The following is a 14635-nucleotide window of genomic DNA, read 5'->3' as shown; positions in this document are numbered from 1 at the left end:
CTCTACTGCACAGTAAAGCTCATTAGGTGAAAAAGTACCAACAAAATAATAGCATAGTACAGTAAAACATGGTTTCAACAGTGGCACTAATGAGCTTCCATACAGAAACTTGACTTGTTAAGGTGAATATTTTTATGCAGAATGTCATTGTCACACCTCTTAATGGGGTACTAATTTCCTCACTGAGAGAGACTTCAGTTATTTGTGTGTGATATATTTTTATATGTTCTTTTCTGCTCTCTGAAGCCTGCACTGGGTTGAAACAAAAGTAAAACTGACTTATTCACAGTGCAGTTTTTGTTTTTACCACTGGCACACCAGAGGCACAGACGGAAGAGACCTCAACATCTTTTTAATTTGAAATATTTTTACATATATCATATGCATATATGCCTTGTACACATCTATAACAAAAACATATGGGATTACTACAATTCAATCGACTGCATGACATAATTGTACACACATTTACACACAATACAACTGAATAAGTGAGTGTGTGTCTTGTCTTGTGTGTCATGTGTGCATGGGTGATGCTGCTCCGGCTGCCGGTTTCTGTCTGTTGTCTCCGGACCAAAGGTCAGCAGCTCAACTGTCACATTTAGTCCGTCACAGGATCTGCTCTGTCTTACAACAATGGTGTGAGGTTCAAGCTCCGCTGACGACACTCGACCCTCCAATGTGGGTTGCATGTGAGCCGGGAGGAGAGTGACAGGGTCGGGCTGAGAAATGGCAGCCGACACGGGGGTCACGGAGCCAAAGGGCCATGAAGGAAGTCACAGGGATGGAGAAAACACAGGCAGGGTGATGGAGGATAACCAGAGGGGAGGACAACTTCTCTGGGTAGCATTTGTGTCTCTCTCTTGCTCTATGTCTGTATTCCTCTCTTCCACACCTGGCTCTGCCTTCCTCTACCCCCACCGCCTTTGCTTTCGCTTTCTCACTTTCTCTCCTGTGCTCGCTCTACTGCTCCGTTGGCTTCAGGCAACGCTGTCCGTTCCCCTCTCTCACTCTGTGATGGAGGGATGGCCTGTGGAGTGAAGGGGCGATGAAGCGATGGAGGCCTTCAGCACGAGGAAACACACACCTCTTTCCTTCTTTTGGCATTTTGCTCCCCCCAAACATCTATCCAATTAATTATCTATTGTCTGTGTCTGTCAACCTTCAGAACAGCCGATTGTTGTCAGTTCACCTAAATTATGAAAAAAACTAACCACTTGCCGGGGGTATCTACTGTAGCCATGCAAATAGTTTTTCCTAGGTTTTGGTGCTGACAGCATTTAAAAGTCTCTAAAGTTTTTGATACTTAAAAGTTTTAAATTAACGGACCGTTTCATTAGCAAAAAAATAGTTATAGTTGGAGTGGAGGCAGAAATCTCAGTTAGCAGGAAGTGGGAAAATGTGTTTCTGTAGTTTGGGTGAAACTTTAAAAAAGATCTCGTTAAACCTACTATATATTTGCCACACGGGGGGGCAGCACATAAAGCTGTAAACACAACATTGACAAAGTCACTTATAAAGTTGTTATGGTGAACAATCTATCTAGCAAACAGTTGCCCAGATGAGGAGATATGGAGTGACTATAGCATTAATTTGGAGTTGCGTTTCTGGCCACCTAACAAATATATTCTCCTTTAGCCCTGGTTTTGCTCTCCACTGACTCTTGATTAAAATATCAGACTCTTTAGCTGCTAAATGCTCCACTATGTTCATCAGCTAGTCACTAACTTCTGTCTGCTGTTTAGTGCTGGGCAGGAGGTTTAGCAGGTTTATCAGAGCTTTCTCACAAATAAACAGCTGCCTGCTGTGTCTGGGAATTACACTGATAAGAGTGGTGGGAGTGAACCGAAACGGTAGACATAAAAACAAAACAATGAGCTGAGAGACACTAAAAATCTCTGCAGAACTGAGGTGAACCGAAGTTGGGTTCATCACTACACGTGACTCCCTTTTACAGTGCACATAGTCATTTCATCCATTGTTAATATAAAGACATTAATTTGAGCAGCTTTAATACAAGCTGTGCCAAGCTGTAAATTGGGAGTTAATCAGGGAGCTTATCATTTTCCAGTAAACCCTCTATGAGTGTGAGTGTGTGCATCGAGATGAACATTATCTGTACAAATATGCGTGTGCATATTGAATGTGTATATTTGTGCATACATGCATACTCTCGTTGTGTACTTTGCATGGTGTTTGCATATGTTTATTCACATATTTCTCCTGCCCTCTGTAGCATGCTTCGTTATCTCCTCACACACCTTAATGAGCCAGTTCCTCAGGATTGGACCAATTAGTCTCAGTAATCTGGTCAATTTAGCCATTCTGCTTTCTCCTCAGGGGTTTCAACTCCTTCCTGGACTCTCCTATTCGATGCATCAGCACTGAATAGATTGGAAGGAGAAGGAGCAGAGGGGGTTTGTGTGGGGGTAGGGGTAGGAGTTTGGGGGGAAGCTATCGACCGTTCGATATCATAATGGTGCATTACAGCTCCGAAAGCTCCCAATGCGCCGTGGCTAGCTACACCCGAGGTCAGACAGAGTATCATTTAGTTATGATAGAAGCATCTGTGCTTTGAGCGGCGAGACTCTCTCTCACTCTCTCTCCCATAGGCATTATCATTTAATTGCAGGTGTAGCAGGTACACAGGGTTAGCAAGGGTTATCCGTAATGCGAAGCAGCGTAGTTATAACCATGTATCACCGTCACTCTTTTCTCCATTAGACTGAACCCAGCGTTGGGTTATCGATCTTCAAGCCTCATTTACATCCAATGGACTGCACAATTATCAGAGCTTTAATGAAGATTTTAAATCTGCGTTTGGATCTGGTGTGACCTCTGCATCAAGATGTGTGGTCCATTGCCTTATGCACCTCTTCCTGACCCTCACTCCACTCTATCTCATTATATGGTGACATCTGTGCAGCAAGCATAACTTCAATCTAGCATAATTAGCTCTTACCTATAATTAAGGCACCTCTTGTGGCTCTTCACTATCTGATTGTTTTGCTGTGATGTGCTGTGTTATTAACTTTGCAGGGGGAAAAAAAAACTCCCTAGATCCTTTTTTCTCTGTTGATTGTCTCCTCAATAAGGTGCTCACTTAAACTTTAATGCTTCTGGTGTATATGTTTCTTTGTACTCGTTTGTGGTAATTTTCTCTTTTCCCCCCTGTACACCTGACAGGAAAAACAAAAAGAAAACAAGCGATAGATCAATTTGCATTCTTCTTGGGGTATAAACGTATATATAAAATGCAATTTTGTTAACAATACAAGTTTACGATATACTTATTGAATCTTTTTGGCCAGTGGGTGCTTCAAGACATTCAGGTGTGCATAAATGACTCTCTTTATCAAAGTATACAGTTGCGAAATGAGCAGTTAATTGAGATACAGAGTGTTTGTCTTGGACTGAATACACTAACATCGTATCGATCGCAAGGCCTTGTTTATGTCACATTTGACTGAGCATGATCAATTCTGTCCTGACACTTTGATTGATCACCAATATGCTGTCACAAGTATCGATTGAGGCTATGGTTAGAATAATGCCACCATCCTAAATGGGTTGGATGAAGAAGAACGTGCTGAGCTGGCCTGATTTGTTTCTGGACCCTCCCTTCTCCCTGTAGAGTCTCAGTTTGTTTCTCTTTTCCTCTCTGTCTCAGTTATTGTCACTGCTTTTCCCGAATCAACCATATTTTTGCATTTCTCTCTTACTCTCCTCTCCGAATTCTCTCTAATAAACTTCCCTTTTCTTTCCAAGTCTCCCTCTTGGCCTCAGTCTCCCTTTCCCACACAAACACACACTCCTTCCTCTCTGTCTTTGCTCATTATCCCTCCTTCCCCGACTTCTTGACTTGTCATTTTTCCAAAGCCTCTCCCAGATCTCCTCTGTGCATCTGTGAATTGTCTCTCTCCGTAGTTCTGCCCCTGTACAGCTAGACTCCTCACTCCATCCATCTCTGTCTCTCTCCTGCCTCTCCCCACTCCCCTCATCCATCTCTCCTGCTCCCTTATTCATATCCTCTGAGCTTTCTCTCCTCTCCTCTTTGTTGCGTGTCATGGCAACCAAGTTTCTCCTTGACCCTCTGCAGCTGAAACACACACACACACACACTATTTTGAAATACGTCAATACGTGGGTGTATAATTTTATAAAGATATGTATTTTTATTGTGACAGCATGCCACCTACATTTATCTTTCTATCTATCTACGTTACATGGCCAAAAGAATGTGGGCAATCAGACATTACACCCATATTTTAGTGCTGAACATCTCATCCCGTTAATATGCTATTATAACAGCATTCACTCTTCTGTTTTCAGGCTGTCCACAAGGTTTGGGGACCTGGAGATTTGTCCATTTTAGTCACAATAGCACCAGTGAGGTCAGCGACTGATGTTGGGCAACTAGGCCTGACGCACTGCTGACCTTTCAATTCATCCCGAAGGTGTTGGATGGGGTTGAGGTCAGGGCTTTGTTCAAGCCAGTCAATTTCTTCCACACAACAATAGGGAAACCATTTCATTATGGGCCTCGCTTTGTGCACTGGGGCATCGTCATTTTGAAACAAGAAAGGACCTCCAAACTGTCTCCACAAAATTGGAACCACATTCCAAGATTTCCCACTTAAAGAGCAACTTGCAGGTTGGGGACCTCACTGTACTAATGTGTGGGGAAATTATCCTTGTATGTATTAAAAAAATACATCTATACACTACAGTGACATCTGGACTTATTTTTGTAAGGCCGTTTTCATATCTACCTCAAAATGAGATGTTGGGTGTGTCGTCACATAAAGGAGAACAGTCAAGCTAGGTCAATTAAGAATTAAGAAATATGGATCCCAGTACTTGAAATTAAGGGCTCAAAGTTTTAAAACAGAACTAGACCAAAAGTACCCAAAAGTATGTTGAAAAGATTGTCCATATACTTTTGGCCATACAGTATAGTGTATCTTTATATCTGTGGCCCTGCATTCTTGGTTGGTAGTGTTAAATTCAACCCAAGCAAAGCAAGTATATACCAAACTCTTAGCTACCGTTACAAACAACTGTCCCACATCAAACAATAGCAAGGAGACGAGAATGAGCAACTTACTGACTGAATAGTTCAACATATTAGGAGAGACTCCTATTTGCTTTCTTGCTGAGAGTTAGATGATAATATTGATACCACTCTCATGTTTTTCTGTTAAATAGGAAGCTAAAGCCAGGTGACAGTTAGCTTAGCTTTGCCTAAAGATTGAAAGAAGGCAAAAACTTAGCTTAACTGTCAGGAGGTAAAAACCAACCAGCACCTGTAAAACTCACTAATTAACATTTTATCTCTTATTTGTTTATGTCTGTACAAATACCAATGTGTAAAGATGACAACTTGTGGTTTTATGGGGGTAGTTATGTGCAATTTCGAGTCTAAACAAAGCTAAGCTAAGCTAAGCTAAGCATCTTCTGCCTCTAGCTAAATATTAAACAGACAAATATGGGGGTGGTATCGAATAAGTTTATTTCCTAAACTGTCAATCTAGTATAACTAGTGTTATACATAAATAATAATAATAATAGATATAGTGCTGTGAGTGATTATTGAATATTAACTATTAAATAGTAACATCACTCTCACAATGGTCCAAAATAACATTATTCCTACTAAGAGTATATAATATAGTATTATGTAATATTAAAGTAAATTAAACTTAGGTAATTAAAGTAGACCAAGATGTAATTGGTACAGCAACATATCTATCACAAAACAAATATACATACAACACTTTCCCCAAATAAACATGCAGCCAATCAGACAAAAGTCCAGTCATTCCTCCTTTTCTCCTCCTCCCTCTTGTGTCTGTCTTCTCTCTATCTAGCTTTTCCTCCCTCCTTCCCTCCCTCTCCACAGAGCAGGGCCAATTAGAGAACATCCCATGTTCCTCCTTGGCTCAACCAAGACACTCTCCAGGGCCGCTAATTAAACACAAACCTTCCCCTTTTCTGTCTCTTTCTTTCTCTCTCCCTGCACTGTCACCTCGCTCCATCTGCCTCACATCCTCTTGCTCTCTCACCCACCCTCCTCGCAACCTCTTTCCATCAATTCACTCGTGCTTTGCCTCTTTTCGCAACTCTCGCCTGGCCCTTCATCCCTCGCCCTCTTTGCCTATTTGTCATGGTAGAGGTTTGATATTCACATAGGGACAGTCTTCAGAGTCAATCTGTACAAAGCACCGGACTTGTTATTCTCTTCTGCTAGTGTTAACCATGCGCCCTGTGACCTCAGCCATGTACACTTTAGGAGAATGTCCAGATCTGACAGTGCTGCTCCTTTTTAACAATGTTCCTCTGCAACTGTTGCCCACTGTCCGCAGCTGAGCCCGCTGACACTGACAACCAGCCCTGTTAATGGGCCAGTCATAGTTATCCACTGTACTCCTGCTTTCTCTCTCAGTCTCCTTTTTTTTTCTTTTTCTTTTCTCCCCCATCACCTCCTGTCAGGGCACAGTATGAAGGAAATATATGCAGCTTTATAAAAACATTCACCTGGCCTGGCAACATGTCAGTCAGCTTTCATGACATGTAAATATTGGCACAGAAAAACAGAAAGCATCTGTCATTGCCATATTTTTATATCATGGTTTTCATCCAAGAAACTTGATTAGTCAAAGATGTGTTCCAGCCGTGGTGTTTATTCCCATTACACAAGGCTATTTGTTCTTTTTTTTTTGTCTGCTATGTAGAGAAGTGTAATAACCAGGGAGCTAGTTAGCAGTCTTTCTTGTTATCTCCCTTTTCCTCTTATCTATACAACTTTGAGGAAAACTTCAAACAGCACAAATGTTTTATTATTGCATAATTTTCATACCCTCTATCACAGGAAAAAATGCCCTGTCAAGCATTATTTCTATGTTAAAGGCTCCCCTGATGGCCTCAGCCAAAAGAAAAAAATATTTCATAAGCAAATCTTTCATTTCCAAGGTAAAATAGGAGTAACAAGAGATTCCTGCCAACCAAAAAGGGAACAGATGTAGATGCTCATTTTGATTCATGCGCTGCAAACTAGTTTCTTGTTTTGGACTGATGGAGGTAATTAGAAGTGATTTGGACTATCTCCAGAAAACAAGAGAAATTTGAATACGCTGATGAGATGACATGATCCATATTCTGGTCAGTCACACTTAGTTTACCCACCATTTTTATATACAGAAAGAAAATTCATGTATAATTGTGGTATAATAAGTTAGCAAAGATGAAGAAAAACATATTTTTTTCAGATATTTCTCTTATCCTTAGTATTTTCATGTGAAGTGCTGCATAATTTTACAACTTCAGACCTATAAAATTTATTCAAAATAACTATCTGAGAAGGCAAAAATCAATCTTGGTTTCTAATGCCCATAGCTCATAAAATATGTAATCTTTATGTAATCTTTGAAAAAGGTTGCACATTAATTTTGCTTCATTTTTAAAGGGTCCAAAGCCAAAACTGTATTTTGTGAAAAATGATTTTTTTTTTTTTTTTTACTGTTTTTCTCAGAATGGTCACTCACCGCAGTTCCTGGAAACACTTTATTTACCACGGTGTCATTAGTTTTAAAAGTGTGCTGCCAGTGACGTCCAGTAGATATACACATCCCAGAGGGCTTGGAGTGCAGGGAGAGAGAGAGAGAGAGAGAGAGAGAGAGAGAGAGAGAGAGAGATTGTTCCGGGTCTCACTTTGTCAACAATTGATTGATAAGAGGTTTTGTTTTCATGACGCCACCCAGATCACCCAACTCCCTTTCCCTCATTCAATCCCCAGTCCCTGAAGCAAAACTAATCCTAACTAAACTCCCAGGATTCCTCCCATCTCCCATCCCACTCCTCTTTCTCTCATTCCCCCATGTTCTGTCATTCCTGAAGTGGCACTAATCCTCCCCCCTTCTCTCTTTTTCATCTCCTCTTTCCTCCCCTTCGTGTTTTTATGATCTGTCGTTACCGGAGCAAAACTAATCTTCGCCTCCCCCCCCCTCCTCCTTTCCCGTTGTGGCTCCAGTCCGCCTTGCCTCCTCTTATCCTCTCTCCTTCCTTCCCCACTCCGGCTCCCACTTCTTCTTCTGCCACCCTACTGTTATTCACCTCAGACCATAACTGTATTTACCTCTCCCCTACGCTCCCTCTCACCACAGCACATCTCTTCTAACTCTCTACGGGCAAAGTTATATTGACAGCCAACCCTTTGGAAAAAAGACTCAGGTGAAAGCCGCCTCCATGTATGTGATGTTCCTCCTCCAAAACATCTTACACAAATAGACTTCCTCTGACACTTTGTATCCAGGAGCTGTACTAGAAGGAAGAAGATGTACCGTGTAATAGTGTTCTTCCACCTTTCAAATAGGAAGCAGTGGCAGTACAGCAGGAATAAAAGAAGAGGCAAAGATTTCTCCCAGCCATACCTGCAGCCCAGCTGTTTTCATACATACTCTGACATCTTATTCATATACTGACATACACTCATGTGTCCTGACATGCACACACACACACACACACACACACACACACACACACACATATATACAAGTACTCATGTATTTGTGTTGAAAGAGGCCCGGGAATTTTAGCTTTATCTCAAAGTCCATGGAGGCAGAGTGGACGTCGGGAGAGCATGCGGCTGTCAGCTCATTCTTAACAGCCCTGCCACAAATGCGTACATATCTGCTGCAGCCGCATAATTACAGAGTTATCAGAGCCTTTCTCAGGTCCTCAGCTACCGACAGCATATGAAAAGACCCCAATTAAGCAATTATCTTTAAAGGTAGAGCCTAATTCAGTCATTTGAGCTCCAAAGAAGCATTTAGAAGGAGACCACAGTAGCTGACAGCTAATTCAGAAAGTGGGGCTAAAAGCATTAAGGCTCAGATAAAAATGGAGAGAGCTTGTCATCATGTAACGCTCTGAAAAACTGCAATAGCGGCACCGAAATGTCAGACTCTTGTCAGAAAAGATTATAGTTTTTATATGCATGCTGTGGACATTCATGCCACTTTATCATACAAGTCCATTCTTCCCCGAGGTTTTCATAACACTGCAGCTCTTACTTGTGGACTTGAATTCCCTTTAAACCCTCGATACGCCACTAATAGTACAACATTGGACAATTGTGAGAGGACATTTTTTTGTTCTCTAATGGCTAACAATTCAATAAAGTGCCCTTTCTGAAGCACGCCACCTTGTAGTTCTGCTGTTTAACATTGGCTAAATGCTGCTGTCATTTTTACAATTAGTTTCTCACACTTTCAGCTCTTTCACTCGCTGTCCCTGTCACTCTCACTGATGTGAGAAGTCCTCCTCCTATTACTGTCCTCTGGCTGTAATGATCCTCGCAAATCACCACACCGCTTTCACCATTCCACGTCATATGAATCAAAAGGAGAAATTGTTGCAAATGGGCACATTTTTAACACTCATCTGCCATTTTTCGCTTTGTCTAATGACAGGTGTGATAATTCGCACCTGTAAGTGAATGTTTCAATCATTTCTCAGTCTACATATTGTGAAATTTCCTCTCCTTGTTTGAACACTTGAGCCAACTTGTCCGTGACTGTTGTCTGTGAGCTTCCGTAAAGAGACAGTATTGCAGCTGTGGTCTGCTTTGTTACGTCCAGAGCTTTCTGTGTGTCTCTACGGTTGTATCAATCTCAATTGTCTGCATTATACTGTTTGTCAATGTGTCTACACTACTGGGGCAAAGTGAAGTGATCGACGACTTGACTGCCTTCTTTTCCCTTGAGCTCACAATATATGATGGAGAAACTGACAATTGCAATTCTTGCTTTTTAAAACTTTCCGGCATTGTACTGCAGTATATTCTAACTATATGTTTGAGGAAAAACTGACAGTGTACATTTTGCTGTTGGATGTAGGGCTGTAGAGCTGTGCTGAATGTCTTTTCATTGCAATAACAGTGCTCTGGCTCGTTCTGACAATAATCAACACAATGATAGCCAGACATATTGTGATGCATTATTCATTTTTGTCTCTGTCTGATTACCCGCTACCATTTGACAACCATCACACTCAAATGTGTTTGGATTATAAGCAGTGAGGAGTGAAAGGGGGAAAATGGCTCATATATTGCCCATCTATCATGCAAAGAGTGGGTCTTTAGCAGCAGCAAGGGAAGCGAAGTAAACATTCACTGACTCACTGGGGGTATAGTTCATAAACACTAAGCTCCAGTTTGACACTGTGTCTATCCTGAGGGAGGATAAGTAGCCTCACAAGTGGTCAATAAGTCAGACAGCGCTCCATAATCCACGAAGATAAATCCACAGTGCCAAGGCAATTCATAACGTTTGAGTTGTGTGGGGTCATTTAACCATTTCCATTGATTACTGTCATTTTGGAAGTGTGTTGCCATCAAGGGGCCTGAATGGAGAGGCTACTTAAGACTCGACGCGCTGATCAATAGCGCAGTCTCCAGGTCCAGACGGCATCTCACACATCAAGGCCATGTGGAAGTCCTTCCAAGCTCTCCTCCAGCTGGATCAATACGCCATGCATACACACAATCACACGTACTCCATTTGCTCCCAACCTCCCATCAACAGGTGCGGTTTAATATGCCTCATTTATACGAGTGAGTCATTGAATCAGCCCAGATTGAATCGCCTTGTTCTACATAAAGAGAGCAGCCAGACGCTTCGACCGCTACCCGCCGGTGCAAGAAATATACTAATGTTTAAAAGACCCCTAAAGGATCTGCCAAGGTTGAAAACCAAGATAAAGCGCTCGTTCTGTCCTAAAATTGATTTATAACCTGCTTCTGACAAAGAGCTCTTGAAAATACATGAGCCAGTGCCACAGTGTTTAAGGTAGATTTCATTTTGAGCTTTATTCCCTTTGAATAGAGTCTCAGGACATAATCCAAAAATATTGTTGGATAATATTTCTGTCAGCCTTAAAGCTACCTCCGGGGGGAATGATGGAGAGGACACTAAGAGATCCTGAAATGCTGTGTCCTGTGTTTACAGTGCAGCATTATAAGGACAGGCAGCTTGACCCCTGCTGCTCATATCGACAGACTCTACTGATTTTTCTGCTATAGGACTCAGTGTGCCGCTAGCAATCCCAACAGCGCAGCTTATGAAAGAACTCTCACTGCCAATCTCAATATCCTTTTCAATAGGCCAACACATGGAACAACTCTTACACAAACACGCCATAAAGTCCAATGAGAAGAGTCTGTAGGTTAGATCAATACAGCAAACCGGCGATGTGTCTGGGTCCAAACATCTTAAAATCGGTATCACCACAGGTGCCGGAGTCGCTCATGAGACCAGATCAATACCTGACCGGCTGACTCCATTAGAGCACCTTTTTATCAACAGGAGTGATTGGTGGAGGTGGATGAGTTAACGCTGGCTCAGGTTTTAACCTCTTGTAGTAGGTTTCAGTTGCACTTAAGTGGATGAACTCATTTGGGGGCTTGGTGGAACTCCTGCTTATTGACTGACTAAGCTTTAACCGGTGTTCAGCGGAAACAAACGAGGACATGTTAAAGATGCAGTATATTCAAAACGCTAGAAAGAAACTCTAGAAAGCATCACAGGAAGTTATCACATGGCTCTGCAGCTTCCCTCAGCTCTATGGTGTGTTTTAGCATCTTTCCGTTAGTGTTTTGATTTTACGGCTTGGCCTGCAGCTTTACTCCTCTGGATCAGTCTAAACACTGTCATCAGCCTCATATCCAGATGCAGCAGGCAGTTGTTTTAAGCAAAAAGCTCTAATAAACCCACTACACACTACATGTCCAGCACTGAACAGTAGACAGACACAGGTATCGACTAGCTGGTGAACACAGTGGAGCATTTAGCAGCTAAAAAATCTAAACATTCCCTCAGGCATCGGTGGAGAGTAAATCAGAGCTAATAGGAGAATGAATATTGGACTTACATTCATTCTAATGAATGCTAGTGATTCTCTGTGTCTGCTGGAGGTGTAAATAAGCAACTGTGTGCTAATATCATCTATTTGCATACACATCCAGACTTTTGTGTTGCATTTGGATGTCAAGAAATGCAAAAATCGAGGCACAAGGAATAATTTCATGGCCGAGTAGTTATTTAACAACTCTACTGTAACATACATGTTGAACTGAATATAACATAATCATTATAAGCATTGGTAAGTGGCCATTAAACTTTATATTGCAAATTTATGAGTGAGGTGAATTTGTAGCTTCCATTTATTATTATTATTTAATATTCCATTTATTGACAGCAAACCTGGATACAGCAACATGCACATATAGGAGCCAGCAGTTGATTGAGCAGAATATGTAACTGTTACACTGGAACTACTTGCATGAATTGATTATATAAATTAATGTATGGAATAATTTATGTAAATAGAAATAGTGGGAAATGTCAGTAGAGTGTGTGTGAAAAATATATTAAAACATAAATGTGAAACATGCTGACATTCATAGACATTCTTAATAGTTCTGACTATTTAAAAGACTCTCTATCCTGTATTTTTTAAGTCCATCAGAGTAGCCATTTTAAGACGCAATATGAAAACATAATATGCCTCTAAGAGAATAACAAAATGTAAGCTCATCTTTAATTTATTGTAGTAATATTAGCCTACTGCTACTTTACATTAAACAGAAGTATTTTGGTATGAAAACCATCATTTTCAATCAACAAAGTATTCTGTATAACGTGAATGTCTAGTAAATTGTGACAATCCAAACTGCTCAAAAATGGATTGATTGACTGACAGTTCAGTGAGTTATGATAGCTGTAAGAGCAGATAGATCTCTTCTTTTAATATACTTGTATGCATTCAGAGGAGTGACTAGACTGGACCAATATGGCGGCCATGTTGACTCATCAATACAATGACTAGCAGCACCTAGTGTGGTGTCCACATGTATATATCTATGATCTTTACAAGGTGATAGATAATATGTCAAAGTTGTGTTCATGGCTTATTGAGTTGCCCCCAAATAGGAAAAAAAATCAATGAATGCAGGTTTAAAACCTGTGGATTGATTCAGTGATACACTGCGCTAACACAGGGTGTTTTGTCAGATTTCAACAGACCCTCCTTCACCACAGCTACTCCTGCCAGAGGTATAATTTAGTGGAAAACTCACATTTTTGGCAGAAAACAATAACATTACAAAGCAGGTGTTGTTATCAGTTTTCATTAACCAATACAGATCAAAACTAAGTTTGCATTATGTCATATACTGTATGTATGTTGCGTTAAAAGGAGTTAAAAGGAGGTGAGACAATTTAAATTACTGTGAATGTTTTTGCTAAGTGGTGAAGTTTGCTCCTGAAAACCAGAAATAAATGCTTTCATACTACATTTGATATTGTTTCAGATGAAATGTAAAAAAAATTAGCCTACAGAATCTAGGAAAATCTCTGAGAACTTTTGTATAAATGACTTTCCTCAGAGCTGTCTGTTTTTGTGGTTATGACTTTCACTCCATTTTACGATACTGCCACGGTTCAACAATATTAATGTGGTGTTTAACACGGCTCCTTGGAAGTTTAATTTATGTCCTCATTTAGTCCTGCAGTATTAATTCTCTGTACGACTGAAACTGTTTAACACTGGACTGAATCTATGATTATTTTAAATGTTATCTAAGAAAACTGGCATGACAAAAATATGTCTTAAACGGCATTTTAGCCAAAGAGTGGGGTCGGAATTTTGGCAATAATTAACAAAATCATGCGCTGTTGATTACAAGTTAATTTGTTATGTTCATGTGTGAAAACGCCTGAATAACTCGTTTATATATCATATTAGATACAGGACTTTGTCATTAGATTTACCTTCATTACATTTATTACTTATGTTAATTTGGACATGATTTTTGTGAATGGTTTGTCTTAAATATAAGGACATTATGATTTGTTTATGACACATTATAAGTCATTTTAATAGCCTAAAACAACATTATAGTGTATCAAACTTAAACTGAATTCAAAAGCCCTTTAAAAAAAAAAAAAGTTGAAGCACCTTTTGACTTTGCAGAGTGAGTGACGTTCCCTTTTCATTCAAAAAAACAAAAACAAAAAAAAAACACACCATGTTAGAAACTCACACTGGGGATTTTTCAGATATTGTATTAAAACTTGAAACAAGTTATTTTCCACTTCTTTTTGTCTTCTATAATGTGCTCAGCAGTGTGCCTTTGCCTCTAGACAGATCCCACCAGGAGCTTTAATTTAATATATGACACTCATTTTTACCAGAATTGCCCTTCTGGCCCCAAGGTCTCATGTCATGTGTCATGGCGGAGTGGGGGATCATTTCATATTTTCATTTTCATTGTCTGAGGCAAATCGGTAAATCATATTAACTAAATTATACATTTTGTGAAATGTATTATTCAAAGATTAATTTATCACAGACAGTTTGTTGTTTCACAGAATATTAACCTTAGAATGAATTGCCTTTTTTTTTTGTATACTTTGATAGATTAGTATTATAAATTATTTCGTGCTGTTCTAAAATTCATTTTTAGAATATGATTCACTGGACAGTCTAATGGCGCAATTTCGAGCTCTTTGTTCCATCAGCCGTCTTTCAAACAGCAGCTCTCTCTCATCTCTCGCACTCTCTAACAAACTTGGCT

At 40.2% G+C, this 14635-nt stretch overlaps 1 long non-coding RNA gene across 1 annotated transcript; it reads right to left on the bottom strand.

Moving 5' to 3' along the window:
• Positions 1-335: 335 nt before the first annotated feature.
• LOC122969224 lies at positions 336-9913 on the bottom strand. Its single transcript, XR_006398951.1, has 2 exons — positions 7545-9913; positions 336-4099 (listed from the first exon to the last, which is right to left on the bottom strand). It is a non-coding gene; the product is annotated as an uncharacterized LOC122969224 (long non-coding RNA).
• Between the last annotated feature and the right edge of the window lie 4722 nt (positions 9914-14635).

Source organism: Thunnus albacares, chromosome 19, assembly GCF_914725855.1.
Source record: "Thunnus albacares chromosome 19, fThuAlb1.1, whole genome shotgun sequence".
NCBI lineage: Eukaryota > Metazoa > Chordata > Actinopteri > Scombriformes > Scombridae > Thunnus > Thunnus albacares.
This window is presented reverse-complemented; position numbering and strand designations above follow the sequence as displayed.